The sequence below is a fragment of the Apium graveolens genome, chromosome 7 (assembly GCF_009905375.1).
Source record: "Apium graveolens cultivar Ventura chromosome 7, ASM990537v1, whole genome shotgun sequence".
Lineage (NCBI taxonomy): Eukaryota > Viridiplantae > Streptophyta > Magnoliopsida > Apiales > Apiaceae > Apium > Apium graveolens.
Window position 1 is genome coordinate 15,335,439 of NC_133653.1, and position 15,639 is coordinate 15,351,077.

The 15,639-nt window shown below is 33.7% G+C and overlaps 1 long non-coding RNA gene across 3 annotated transcripts; it reads left to right on the top strand.

Annotated features, from left to right (window-relative positions):
* Nucleotides 1–9,822: 9,822 nt before the first annotated feature.
* On the top strand, nt 9,823–15,639 carry LOC141670578 (uncharacterized). Of its 3 annotated transcripts, XR_012554639.1 has the most exons (6): nt 9,823–9,953; nt 10,510–10,661; nt 11,096–12,291; nt 12,448–12,547; nt 13,885–14,404; nt 15,108–15,639. It is a non-coding gene; the product is annotated as an uncharacterized LOC141670578 (long non-coding RNA). The 3 variants fall into 3 exon arrangements; XR_012554638.1 differs by lacking the exon at nt 10,510–10,661 and having other exon boundaries at nt 9,835–9,953; XR_012554637.1 differs by lacking the exons at nt 9,823–9,953; nt 10,510–10,661; nt 11,096–12,291; nt 12,448–12,547 and having other exon boundaries at nt 13,580–14,404.

A 15,639-nucleotide genomic window follows, 5' to 3' on the forward strand; every position in this document is an offset into this window, starting at 1 on the left:
GATTCGTTTTCTCGAGGGGGAAACTAGAAATCTCTACCGGACATTACTAATAATACATATACGAGGGAGTCATACTAAAAACTAGGGCATCTCCAGCCAATCCTCAATAGGCGTCAGGGTTTCGCCTTAGAAACCCTCGACTGAACTCTTAGACTCGCTCCTCTGATTGAGTTGCTGACTCACACCTTTATATAACCTCTTCTACACTCTTTTACTCTATTCCTAGCCTAAATCAGGGACTCAAACCTGTAGCTCTGATACCAACTGTGACGGCCTCAACCCCGGGGTCAGGAGTTGACATCACCGACAATAATAAAAGTAAACACAATATAATCTAAATCATTAATTATACATAACCACAACCCCTTACCAAGACCTTTTCCAGGTTTAAGTATGATTTAGGTTACAACTATTACAAAATCGACTTACGGCAAACCATCCTGATGCAATTAACTTAATACAGCAACTCAATAGACCATCTTTGGTCCAACACGTACAACTACCTCAGAGGAGTCTGACATGGAAGGAACTGGAACTCTGCCCTGACTACCACGGAAGAATCTCCTAGGCATCAGCAATACATATATAAAATATTCTGAGAGGGTGAGCAATTAATTGCTCAGCAGTACCACTATATGAATAACAAGTAAAATGATTTACAATAAAATAGTTATAGGAATAGAATTCATAACTTGTTAGAAAATAACTAAAATATTCAGAAACTGGATATTCAAAACTAGCATACTCTGTAAAACAATATCATTAGTCGTGTGCTGTGTATAAATACCAAAGTCAAATTTTAGCATGTTATTTTCATTTTCAAAACCACTATTCCGTTACAGGAACCATAAAACCATCCATCCCGTTATGGGGACCACAAAACCACTTGTTCCGTTACTCGAACCACAAAACAACAACCAGATATGTATTGGATGTTATCTAGGGACTGCTGATCAGGCCTCCACAAAAATTATCTAGGATAGTTGGTCGGGCTATCACACAAAATGTCTAGGAGAGCTGATCGGGCTTTCACACAAAATAACCGGATCCGCAGAGACTAGCTAGGTCTCTGATTAACTATGCTGGACTAATCGGTTATGTAATGCGCGCAACCGAATTAGCCATTTACGCAACGTTATCCAATATCTAATTTGTTTTATCCTGTTTCAAAATCACTTTTACCTATCTCTTGTTAAAATCAATTATGTCACAGTACACTATTCAAAAAAATCCATTTTAATCACCTTTTAGAGTTAGGTACTTTCAGAAGTTACTTTTCCCCTAAACATATAGTTAACAACATTTTCAAACACAGGGAATACGTAACTTAAAACGTTTTATGTTCCTGTTCGAAAATAAAACAACATTTCATTCATATATACTGAACCATAAGAGTATGGTCAGGGGTACTTGCCTTGCAGAGCTTTACAACTCTCACTAACTGATTTTGAATTGACTCGGACGTTCAGCTTATGACCTAATTAGCAGACTATCCTGGATCCGAGTTCAATGCTCAGGTCCTTTGCTGAGAACCTCGCTGCGCTTGTCAACTGATCACTAGGTTACCCTTAGTTCGATATCAATTCTTGAGTCCTTCGGCTAGAACCAACTGAGTCGAAATACCCTATGTTAGACAACCAAGTATGCTTGACATATCCTCGCTAGACACTTTATCCAGACGATAATGATTCTCGACTCATAATTATATATATTATCATAACACACACAAAAATTAGGGTTCACATTCTCGAAAATCGGTTCGATGTTCATTTTCAGAAAATACGTATACTCGTCATTGTACAAAATTAGGGTTATTGGTTTTGGCAAAATATTTCACCACAACGTACAATCAAGTTTTGTATAAAATAAATATATATATATATATATATATATTTATATATTCTCTCGACGTCTCGATAATTACCGGATACGCTTCCGTATTTCTGTGGTTCGATTTCCCAGAAATCAGGCAGCGTCTCCTTTGGTTATCGGACTACTCGTCGAAACATAAATCGATGTCAAATCAACCAATCACCCAAATCAAACAATCCAATCATTATAATTCATAATCCACAGGGAAATACCGGGGAAAAAATGGCGGTGATTGCGGGAAACCGGAGAAACAGAGGGGGATGAGAGTAATCGAGGGAGAGAGATGAAGGAATAAAGAGAGAGACAGAGTTCTGTTATTATTTTTTTCAATTTTGGTTTATATTATGAAAATAATCCTTATCATCTGGCAGCAAATCACAGCGTGACAAATGTAAAAGTTAGGCCTGAAAATTGAACACGTAGCCATTGAATTCCTGAAAGTTTAACACGTATTAATACAACGCACTGCAGCCCTCTTTCTATTCGCTATTTTGCAATTTATCGGGTCAAGTTGGACATAAAATAAATTCAGAAAATTATCAAAATAGTCTTAAAATATTAAAAATATCCCGAAGTTCATAGAAACATAAATTTCATAATTTTAAAATAATTTCTGAAATGCAACTTATACCCGCTTTTATCAATTAAAACGAATCAACGCGCGGGTGAAATTAATCCCAAAAATTTATAAAATAATTTTAAAATTCTCAGAATATTATAAACTTCACAAAATATGGGTTTCATAATTTTTTGAAGATTTTCTGAATTCAATATTTGATTTTACTAATAAATACAATCAGAAAATCACTTAGGGATAAATAATCAATCAAATATTGATTTCTAAATTTTATAAAAGTTCCAAAAATAAATCTTGTAATTATAAAATCATAAAAACAATTTTAGAGACAATCCAAATATTTATGCAAATAAATTTGCATTAATTCCACTTTTAAAAGTGAAAACAATTCAGTACAACTCAATAATTAATTATGCGAACAACCCGGTACACCATAAATTACACATAGTTAATAAGAAAAAAAACACATAGTTGATAGAAGCTATACACATATTTTATTTATTCAATAATTTCATAATTACACATTTTAGTAATCTAAAAATATACGAGTCGTTATAATGGTTATAATTGATCAACGAATATCAAATATACCATTATTCGTTGATGGACAATGTATCTAGAAATATTTTTGACTATCAACGGATAATCATTTTCCGTTGAAAGATTAGTTTTGACTTAGCCAAAATTTCACCCTTTCATGACTTGATCAAGAAAATCAAATTTATTTATGGTTGTATTACAAATTGCATAGATATCAATAAAAATAAATTAAGAGTAGTTTAGCTTACCTAATTCACTTACCAACGTGGTAAAAGTTGATTCATCAAGTGGTAAAGATGTATGCAGGTTACTGCTCACTTGGAACAAAATGAAGTTCCACAGTACCATTTATCACATGCTCTCTTATGAAATGATACTTGATATCAATGTTTTTTGTCCTTGAATGTTGCACGGGATTTTCAGTAATGGCACTTGTGCTGACACAGAAGATTGGAATCTTGTCCATATGTAGACCATAATCCAATAATTGATTTCTCATCCATAAAATCTTTGCACAATAGCTTCTAGCAACAATGTATTCAGTTTCAGCTAAGGAAGTAGAAATTGAGTATTGTTTCTTACTAAACCGGGACACCGACTTGTTTTCTAGAAATTGACATGTTTTTGTTGTACTTTTTCTATCAATATAGCAACCTGCATAATCTGCATATGAATAATCAATTAGATCGAAACCAGAATCTCTAGGGTACCAAATGCCAAGTTTTGGTGTGCCCTTGAGAGATCTGAAAATTCCCTTAATAGCTACAAAATGAGATTTCCTAGGCTCGGCTTGGAATCTAGCACAAGGATATGTAGCAAATATTATATATGGCCTACTAGCTGTCAAATATAAAAGTGAGCTTACCATACCTCTATAACTTGAAATGTCCACAGACTTTTCAGTTGTGTTCAATTCAAGTTTGGTGGCAGTGGTCGTGGGAGTTTTTGCAGATGTGCAATCTATTAAGTCAAACTTCATTAAAAGATCATAAAGGTTTGCAGATGTGCTAAAATAGTAAACAAAGAAAGTAAGTTAGTTCTCCCATCATGTTCATTTACATTCACTTTGCATCAATTTCGCAAAATTTTTGCAAAGTTTATCATCTGTAGAGCCAAATATTATATCATCTACATAAATTTGAACAAGTATACTAGAGCCATTAACATTTCTAGAGAAAAGAGTTTTGTCAACGTTACCTCTAGTGAAGTGGTTATCTAAAAAAAACTTTGACAAAGTTTCATACCAGGCTCTAGGTGCTTGCTTCAATCCATAAAGTGTTTTCAATAGATAGTATAAACATAATCTAGAAAGTTGGGGTCTTCAAAACCTAGAGGTTGGCTGACATAGACTTCCTCCTCCAATTCTCCATTCAGAAAGGCACGTTTTACATCCATTTGATATAGACTTTGAAATTGGCATGGGCTGCATAGGCTAGAAAGATTATGATAGCTTCAAGTCTTGCAACTGGAGCAAATATTTCATCAAAATATATTCCCTCTTGCTGAAAGTACCCTTTTGCAACCAATCTAGCTTTGTTCCATATGACTATGCCATTTTCATCCATCTTATTTCTGAATACCCACTTATTGTCAATAGAATGCTTATTTTTAGGTTTGGGTACCAGCTTCCATACTTTGTTTCTCTCAAATTGGTTTAGCTCTTCTTGCATAGCTAAAACCCAATCTGGATCCATTAGAGCTTTTTCTACCTTCTTTGGTTCTTCCCGTGATAGGAAGCTACTGTATAGACATTCATCTTGAGTTGTTTTCCTTGTTTATACTCTAGATGTTACATCACCAATGGTAAGTTCAAATGGATGATCCTTAGTCTATTTTCTTTGAGGTGGTAGATTTGCTCTAGATGAAGTGGCCTCATTGTTGTCTTCATGTGTAGCTGAGTGTCAGTCCCCCTGAGTTGGTGGGTCTCTGATTTGAAGATGGGTTCTGTCAAACAATGATCTAGAATGACCTTCAGCCCCTATTAAAAATGATCATCAATGATGCTCTGTTCTGTCTTTCAACGGATGATGCACTTTTTCTTTCAACGGATGCAGTTCCTTGTCTTTCAACGGATGCTGCACTTTATTTTTCAACAGATGCTGCACTTTGTCTTTCAACGAATGCAACACTCTATGTATCAATTGTTGTTGCTTCATTTGAACATCCTTTTGCCATTTCTTCTTGATCCCTTTCATCATCACTATCATCACAATATATCTCAACATTATCAAATTCGAGGCTTTCATGGAAACCTTCATCTTGCAATCCTTCAATCTTTTTATCATCAAACACAACATGTACAGATTCCATAACAATATTGGTTCTCAGATTGTAGACTCTATATGCTTTTCCAATAGCATATCCAACAAAGATACTTTCATCAGCTTTTGCATCAAACTTTCCATGTTGGTCAGCTTAATTCCTTAGAATATAAGATTTGCATCCAAAACATGAAAAAAGTTCAGTGTTGGCTTCCTTCTCTTGAACAACTGATAAGAAGTCATGCCTTTGGCTTGATTGATCAAGAAAATATTCTGAGTTTAGCATGCAGTGTTAACAGCCTCAGCCTAGAAATAAGTTGGCAACTTTGATTCTTCTAGCATAGTCCTTGCAGCTTTAATCAATGACCTGTTATTTCCATCAACCACTCCATTTTGTTGTGGTGTTTTTGGAGCTGAGAACTCATGCATGCTTCCATTTTCTTCACAAAACAACCTCATTGTTAAATTCTTGAACTCAGTTCCATTGTCACTCCTGATTCTTCTAACTTTGAGATCAGGATGATTGTTGACTTGTCTAATGTGATTGACGATGATTTCACTAGATTCATCTTTTGATCCAAGAAAATATGTCCATAAGAACTTTGAAAAATCATCTACAATCACTAGGAAATACCTCTTCTTGGAAATTGATAATACATTGGCTGGTCCAAATAAATCCATGTGTCGGTTCATCAATTATTGTATCAAGCTTCCTTTGAAATGATGTTTTTATCTGCTTTCCTTTTTGACAAGTACCACACAGTCCATCCTTTGAAAATTCAACTTGAGGAATGCCTCTAACAAGGTCTTTCCTGACCAATCCATTCATTATCTTGAAGTTCAAATGAGATAGCTTCTTGTGCTACAACCAACTTTCATCTTGACTTGCTTTGCTGAATAGGTAACTGATTAAATCTACTTTTGTTGAGTTGAAGTCAGCTAAGTACACATTCCCTTTACTTACTCTAGTAAGAACCACTTTGTTGTCCTTTTCTCTTTAGTGAGTGATTTAAGTGTGACACGTATATGATACAGTTTAGTAGATATTTCATTAATAGCATCATTGCATTCAACTTCAAAAAGCTGTGAAAGATCAGTAGTGATTACCTGATTGCTGGATGAACTAACCTATGTTTCATCTGACTTGGCCATGAGAGCTAGGTTGATATAGTTCATGTCTTCATCTACATCATCGCCATTAGCTGCCCAGTCATTTTCTTGAGTTATGAAAGCCTTTTCTTTTTTTCTTGAGCAACTCAAAATATTTCGTTTTGTAGTCCACAGGCTCAAATCTTTTTTTTTTGAAGTTGGCTTTCCGCACGCATTTGCAAAATGACCACTTAGGCCACACTTGAAACATATAAATTTGGTTTTGTCAACCATGTTTCAATTAGGCCTTGCAGCTCCAAAGTTTTTCTTGAATTTTAGTTTTGCAAATCTTCTAGACAAAAAGGCTAGATGTTCATCAACTTCATCCATGTCATCTTGACTTGTACATTCTTCATCTTCATCCATCAACCCTTTTCCCTTGCTCAACTCAGATCTGTCATCACAAACATTAGTGTTTGGTGTAGTTTTAATAGCTTCAACATTCATTTCCATCACTCTCTCTTACTCAATTACCAATGCCACAGACCCACCTTTCTTCCTTCCTTTCTCTATCAGGTCATCTTGTTCCATTTCAAACTCATAGGTCTTCAAAATTCCATACACTCTTTCAAGAGTAAAATCTTTGTACTCTTGTGAATTCCTGAGAGAAACTGTCATTGGCTTTCATTTCTTTGGTAAAGACCTTAGGAATTTTAGGTTGGAATCCTTGGTTTAATAGACTCTTCTATACAACTTTAGTCCATTTAATAGCTTTTGAAATATACTGAAAGTATCATTCAAGGACTTACCATCTTCAAAGCGGAAGTGTTCATATTGTTGTATGAGAAGTTACATCTTGTTTTCACTGACTTGCTCAGTTTCCTCACATAGCACTTGAACTTGATCCCAGATTTCCTTATTAGTTTTGCAATTTATGACATTATCAAACATGTCTTGATCTAGACCATTGAATAAAATATTTATGGCCTTTTTATCTTTGTGAACTGCTTCAATATCTTCATCAGTCCATTCTGATTTGGGCTTTGGAACAGTTTGCTCATTTCCAGTAGCTTCACCAGCTTCTGTTGCAGCCCTGCGAGGAACATGAGGTCCATTCTCTATGCAGTTGACATAGCTTTCATCTTGATAGAGTAGATGAAGGTGCATCCTCACTTTCCAGTGATGATAGTTATATTTGTCCAGAATTGAAATTTTCACTCCAACATCTTTTCTGCTCATGTTGTTTGATTGCTTTGATCTTTAAACTCTTTGTATGTTAAGAGCTTACTCTGATACCAATTGTTATTCCCTAAAATATATTAACAGAATTAAAAAAGGGGGGTTGAATGGAATTCTGGTTACTTTTTACTTTTTTGAAAAACAATATACAATTGTATTTGTGAATATGCAATAATACAAATAAGACTTTAAAAGTATTCAACTAACACAAAGTAAATAAATACAAGTTTAAAAACTTTCTGGTGGATTTGTCTTTCCACCAGAGATGTATATATTGAAGAAATCTCTGTGATGCAAAATGCACACAGTTGCTTACAAGTAAATTATAACTTAGAACTTGAGAGTACTAAAGATATAGCTTGCTTGTTCTACTTGTTGTTCTAGTTAAGTTCTAAGATACTTGCTACACTTGGTTTATATATTCACCAAGTTTACATATGCAATAAGACAAGAATAATATTCCTATCAGCTAGGTCCAATCACATATTTCTTCATTTCTCTGTCCAATGCAATTCAAGTAAGATACAACATCTTTGAACGAGCTTGTTTTGCATGGAAATGGAAATACTTCATTTTTTTCAAACACCTGCAATCAGGCTGCTACATTTCTTTTGTACACTATCAATCCATGTGACTCTGTCAGCTTCTGTCAAGTCCCTATCAACTATTATCTTATTGATTATCCGTTGAAGCTTCTTAGTTGTTATCCGTTGACGGTATTTTGGTGTCATCCGTTGAAACTTTCTTGATAGCATCCGTTGATATCTTTAACTGATATCCGTTGAAGGCTTGACTTATCCGTTGAAGGCATATTGAGTTATCCGTTTAAACTTGTAGAGTCATCCGTTGAAGTTTTGTAGATTAGCAGTTGAAGTTGTTTTCATAGTAGTTGATACTCTTTCACTTATACAAAATTACAAGGCATTTTATATTTACACTTAGCCCACCTATTTTGCATATCCCGCTAGTAGTCAACATGACTTGGAAACTACTAAAGCTACGAAATCCCCCAGTTATTTTAGTGTACAGAATGTGCTACATACTTATTGACATAAGCTACTCTTTCAACAGATAGATTACTGTGGTTATCCTTTGAAGGCTACAAAATATACTAAATAAATCTACATAATGTGTGTTGGTGAATTATCAACAAGACTACAACATAAGCCTAACAATTCTTCACTAAGCTATTTTTCTTCATTCTGAGGCATGATTAGGTTTAATCTTCTTCTATAGATTTATTCCTAACTTGTTGGTTGTTTACTGAAATATACTACAGTCTATTCCAACATTTTTGAAAACTCAAGAAATAGCATTATAGATTATATCAAAGTTACTAGTCAACTAAATCTTAAAATTATAAATGTGACTTAGTCTTGTTATCTTAAGGCATGTCTTGCACAACAGAAAATATTTTTTTTTAATATTAATATGGTTAGAATGGTATATTAATAACTTACAAGATAGGTTGAAAAGTCATGTTCACCTATAATAGATATAATAAAAGGTTTCCCACAAAGATCTACTCATATGACAATTCATGGAGGACTCCCTAAGATGTCCGTGGAAAACCATTATTTAAAAATATTAAATACACATTTTAATTTCATTTTTCATCATATATAAATATAATTTTTAATTATCAAATCAAAAAACGAAGTTGTACAAATTTTTATTTAAAAAATTATTAAAAATTAATAAAACAATTTGTAGTGGTTCTGTGATATAATCACTGTTGTCCAAAATTATTCTATAGTGGAATCATAGGTAAAATAAATTTTTTTTAAAATAGGTGTTAAAATTTTATAATATTCAAATATAATTATTATTCTACATTAGTATCAAATTTAAAAATTTTAAAATTAAATTTAAATTTTTTGATGAGATTCTATAATAAAATCAAAAGGTTCTCCACTACCTATATAAAAGGATTTTTTATTGAAGATTGATATATATATATATACATATATATATATTGAGAATTATTAGGTTAAGATGACTTTAAATAGATCCTCTAGTTATTGAAGTAATGTTTTGGATTAAATAGTAATAACACATTATTGCAAAAATTAGAATATGAGCTATTTATAATTTTCACCTAAAATTATCTATCACGATTAAAAACACTAATATATAACGTTAGGATTAATATATTTGTATTAATAAAAAAATGATGTGAAAATAAATTTGAAAAACAAAAAATAAAGTAAAAGCTAGTTTTCAATAAATCACAAATAAATAAATTAATTACTAATTCTTCCAGACCGGTGAACAAGCATACCAATCGGCAATTACCTGCTATACCTTCTTCTCATTCGACTCATGCAGTTACACAAATATTACACAAATGCTCCACATTGAAGTGTTGATATCAGGTATATCTTCATTTTTCTGATATTTAATGATTTTGCACAATATATTTTGGGGATTTATACTTGTTTGTTAGTATAGTATATCTTCTAGTAGAGATTACATAACTTTAGTGATTTAAATGTATGTAGAGATTACATTACTTTATCAATTTCTGATTACCGTGTTAAATTTAATGGCTAAATTGATATATGATTCAGTTAAATAACTATTTGATATTTAATCCAATTATTTATTATAATTTAATGTATATAATTCCCTATTGTTGTTTTTTTATAGCCAAATGAGTAACTGTTTTAAAGAATTATCTGGGTCTGGGACACCAAAATATAAGTCATCGGACACCTGGACTATCCAAACCGCACCACATAAAAATAAAAACAGTATTTTGCGGTGTGTGACGGTGCGGGAGGTTTTTGTTGTTTTGCTGTTTGTGCAGTTTTATTAGCAGTTCTCCAAATTCTAAATCCTGCATAATGAGTAGTTCATGCCTAATCTGCTTTTAATGATGTCAAAGCTGGATGGTCAAAGTTAATTTATGTCATATCGATCTAATGGCAGTTTGCAAGGTATAGCATGGAGTTTGATGAGGACGATAATTGAATAGGTGTAGTACTCAAGTGGTTTGGTGCAATAATCATGTCGAAAGGTGCTTCAAAAAAAGAACCCGTACATAAAATTTTTGAGCTTCCCTGGCTGACTTTGTAAAGCAGGTTAAATCTGGGATTTCATTTTTATTTGAATTTGAGTAGGGAGTGCTATATTGTGTATTTCAGGCTACATCTACTGGGACAATTAATCTTAATCCACATGCATTAGTTCATGTGGAAAGAAATTTCATGCTCGGTTATAGGTATCTGGAATATGTTTAATGTAAATATAGCGAAATGTGTTCTTGTTTGTTATTATATTTTATAGGCTGGCGTCCTGGTGTGATTTGTCAGGTTCAAGTCGCTCCAATCTGGTCATGCTGCCCACTTAATAAAATTATATTTTGAAATGCTGTTAAAGATAAATACTATTTACCTAACAAGTTCCATTTTGGTTTGCTACAGAGCAGGTCCCTAAGTTTGTCATATAGAAGTAAAAAACGTGCTAAAATCTAAACGGTAATTTTTTATCGTCTACTTTTGCATTTTGTATGCAGGTTTGTGTACTTCTTCACCTATTTCACTCAAGGAGGTTGGATGAGGGTACAGCAAACTCTGGTCGTAGTCATGGTATGGGTATCAGTAGCCCTGATCTTAAAGTCGTGATGCTTCAGAAAGTGAGGTCTTTGATATTTGGCCCACTTGGCATGCTACAAGTGATATTGCGGTGGGATACTTTCGGCACTACAAACTCAGCTGCTGATAGCACATTTCTTTAAACGGCAGGTTCTCAACTGAGCGTATTGGAAACTGTCTGTTAGGAGTGGTTGGGGAAAACAGAGAGCCTCTTATGGTCGAGAAGAGATGCAAGAGTGTTCATAACAATGGAGGCAGTATAGAGCTAGAGTTTTTAACCTGTGTTTTCGAACTACTTCACTTTAAGTGAAGACATTGTTGTAGCCGATGATCACAATTCACAGGTTTGGCTAGTATGATTGGGTACATAGTGCTTATGATGTCGGGAGTTTTAACAGGCTATATTTTACATCTGGTTTAGTGTCTTGTGATGGCTGCACCGTTCCTAATGATCCTGGATTCGCAGTTATAAAATACCACTGCTCATCGGACCAAAGTTCATAATGAGAATTTGCTCCTTTTTATCAACTAGGGAATATGTACCAGATGAGGCAGCTTTAGGTTCATTGATACAGAGGCACCAGTGGTTAGTGCTAGTGTGTTATCTCAATTAAGTGTGGTTCCTAGAAAACATGAAAAGGATGGAAACGGGATTCTTGATGAAGACGATAGGCTTGCAGCAATAGATAATTATGGACTCATTTCACAAGGCTCACAAGGGTTCGGTGAAGGGTTCAGTCGGAGCAAAAAGTAGGTATGGATATGTTCGATGTCAATAGACCAATATAGTCCAAATTTCCGAATCTATTAGAAGTTGAGCAGCTTGTTGTAACAAAAGAGGTAACAGCTGATTTTGACTGTTTGGTCGATGAGGAGTAAGAATTTGTGCCCAAAGGAATATGTGTTGTAGATTTTAAGTGGCAAAGTGAAAAGAACATGTATCTGTATGAAATGGTTCTGAAGTTTCTAATGGGACTACTTTTGCTAGGACTTAGACTACAATTGATGACTTGGTGCAACAGGTGAAAAATTTGAAGGCAAGAAGAAAGTATGTACACAATGAAATTCTGTAGATATTTGAGGATTTATTTTGCTGCAGAAGCTAATTATGGATGAGGTGTTGTCATTTTTTAATTCTACAGATATCTTCAGTTTTTTTTTTTGGGCATCATATAAACATATACTTCGAGTTTGTATTTTTGATAATAATTTATGCATAATAAAAAAATTACATTTTTTCAATTAAATTATTCAATCCTTTATTGTCATGTAGGCGCCAATGTTGGAGCTGCATTGCTGAATGTCAGAAGTGGAGCAAAGTCACCGGTGTGTCTTGCAAAAACGATGCTTTCTTAATACAACTAAATGAATCGGTAAGAACTAGCATCATCTAAGTTTTATTTGACTAAAATATCATATAAGATGACCGGTCTAGTTGTGAAACCACTACAAGCAAACATTATTTTTAAAGTTATCACATTATTTGGACCTGCATATTGATTGAAGAGTTTGGAACTTCTCTCTATATGATTTTATATATTAAAAAATAATGTAGTAAGCTTTATTCTTCTTTTTTAAAAAAAAAATAAATTCTCTCTACTGAGTATCTCTGATTTTGCAGTACCAATACCAAGATATGAACTACCAAATTGTAGGTTCAGGTAACCCAAATGTAGGCAGGATTTTTTTTTTTACTCACATTAGCTAGCAAACGTTTGCTTGATATCTTTCATAGACTAGTATATCTTTTTTTCCCTTTTAGCTTTACCAACCCCCCCCCCCCCCACACCAGGATTCCGTATATATGTTTGGTTTGCATAAGTAAAATTTCGAGTTGCTATCGGAAATCATGTACACAAAATGTTGTCAAGAATACTCCCTTCGCTACCCAAGGGTAGCCCCTTTGTCAATTTTTAACGTAGAAATCTTCTGACGGGGTATTTGTTTTCATTGTGTGTTTTGGGATTATTCTTCCCTTATTTTCGTATACGCGCCAATGTTGAAGCTGCGTTACTGAATGTCGAAAGATGAGCACAGTCATTGGTTCTTGCAAAAAAGATGTTTTCTTAATACAACAAAATGACTCGGTAATACCTAGCATAGTCTGATGTTCCGAACAATGCTTTTTAAGTTCTCTATATTATATTTCACTAATAAGACGAATGTTGAAGTCCGTGTTTGAGTTTCATCCTAATTTTGGAAAGTTTGGTTTCTTGTGCTCAATCGAGCAAATTGTGGACTTGGACATATTGTGCATGTTAGGAATATCTGAATATCAGGCCCGGCCCGGCCCATATATTTAAGCCCAAGCAATATGTTTTAAGGGTTTTTATTCCTATATAAACTGCTGTACTCTTCGTCCTAACCCTGGCATATTGGTACGGTTTATCTTCATTTTAGTATGTTTCTAGAAACAGCTGTACATTAATTTCATTCCATCTGTAAATAATTGTGTACAGATTATCCAACTTTATGGTTTTATAATTATATTTACAAAATGTATTGCCAATAAAGGGATTGTGTTTCATTTTTTGCTCGATGAGGGATTAAATCAACAGTTTGAATTATTTAATCTCTTAATTGTTTTTGAAAAAAAATTGATGGATCTGTTTTAAAATATGTGGAAGTTCTTTGAGACGGAGAAATTAATTAGCAGCTCCCCTCTTTTATTTTCTCAACTTGTACTATAACGCGTTATTGATTCTTGCAGGCAGTCAGAAAATGAAGCTTTTTCACTTGTCTGAAGGTTTTTCCCACCATTGTTCTTTGTTTCAACAGCCTTGCCAAGTCCCTCATTATTCGCCATTAATATTCTTTGTTTTTCATTCTTACATTCAGTTGCATTTGCTAGTTTTATCAAATAAATAAGATATGATAGCAATCATAGCGCCTAATCAATTGAATATGTCATTGGTATCCATCTTTGTAAGCTTGCAAAGCGCATCCTGAAACTTATTATTCAAGTCTTGCAACAAGAGTTTTTTTCTTCTTTATATTGTTTCTTTGTCTCTTGTCTTCAAACTAACAGAAGCGACCAAATCGTAAAATTTGGCAATGGCCTTTTAATTGTAAGAATTCTAATATAAATTGATAATTTTGCACAGTTGTATTGATAAGTTTGGTTGTCTCCTTTTTTTGATAGTAAAGGAGGGGCGTGTTTCTGGAGGGAACCTGAACTCGAGATCCTGAAGTGTAAGAGGCTTCAGAGAAACAAATTAGAAACTTCCGCGGTAAGCGCGCATACACACACACACCTATATATAGTCCATAGCTAAACTGATTTGATATTTGCCTTTTGACAGTTTTATGCATTGTACAGCCTGAAATATACGGACTCCTAAATGTGACTGCTTTACTCGCATCAAGACTGTGTATCATTTTGGTTATTCGATATATCATTCTTTTTGTTGTAACTTTTGTCATTCTATGAGTTTTATCTAGCTTCACGAATTTAAATTGTCAGTATTTGCTTTGAAGTTTGAGTAAATACAGCATGCTCCAAGAACCATATATCATTTTGGTTATTTTATGTATCTTTCTTTTTGCTGTAATAGTTTCATTCTAAGAGTTATTTCTAGCTTCACGAATTTATATTGTCAGTATTTGCTTTGAAGTTGGTGAATACAGCATGGTTATTCTGCATAAAATTTAGTAGTAACAAATATTCTTTTGTCAGTAATGTTGCAAGCATTCCTCTACTCCTGCTTATAAACAAGGAATTCTTTTACTTTGTTTTCACAATTATATTAGTCAACAATTCTAGTTCTGAGTTTTCTTTCGACAGAATGCAATAGGGTTATGTGATTGCTTATGATTTTTATTTATTAGCATTACTGCACTAGAAATTGTATCATTGCAAGGTGAAATACCTTTAAATTTCTGTGAATAGAACTCTGATTTTTACCTAATATTGTGTACATTTCAATCGTCCAGATATTTTTCCCCTTCGAAAGCATCTGTTCCTGCTAGTCTAGTGTTGATGAAAGAGAAAACAGGTTTCAAGTTTACCACCAGAGTGCAGCCTCTTCGTCTTGCTGGGTCGGACACAGATGATAGAGTTACTTTCTTTATGAGCGGAAAGAAAACACTTTCCGAGAATATGAGAAAATGGCAAACAAGGTTTTTTCTCGTCGATATTGTAGTGCTGGATGTCTTCCTGCATCGTAAATGGATAGAGAATTTTGGAAGGAAATGGGGTGGAAAGACGTAAAAGGTTGAGTAAGCATGTGATGTTAATGGTAGTGCATTCTCGTCCTCTCCTAGCAATCAACTTGGAAAAAGCAATTCGAGCTTGAACGTCTTGATGGCATTGCATATATTTTCAAGATAACTGTACTTGTAATGTTGTTCATTCAAAATATATAAATGTAACATAGGCTTGTGTTTCAATGTCTAAAGCTTTACACTAGGAATTTTTAATCAATCAGTGACAAGAAAATGAAAAGTAGCAAGTCATTATTCTAAA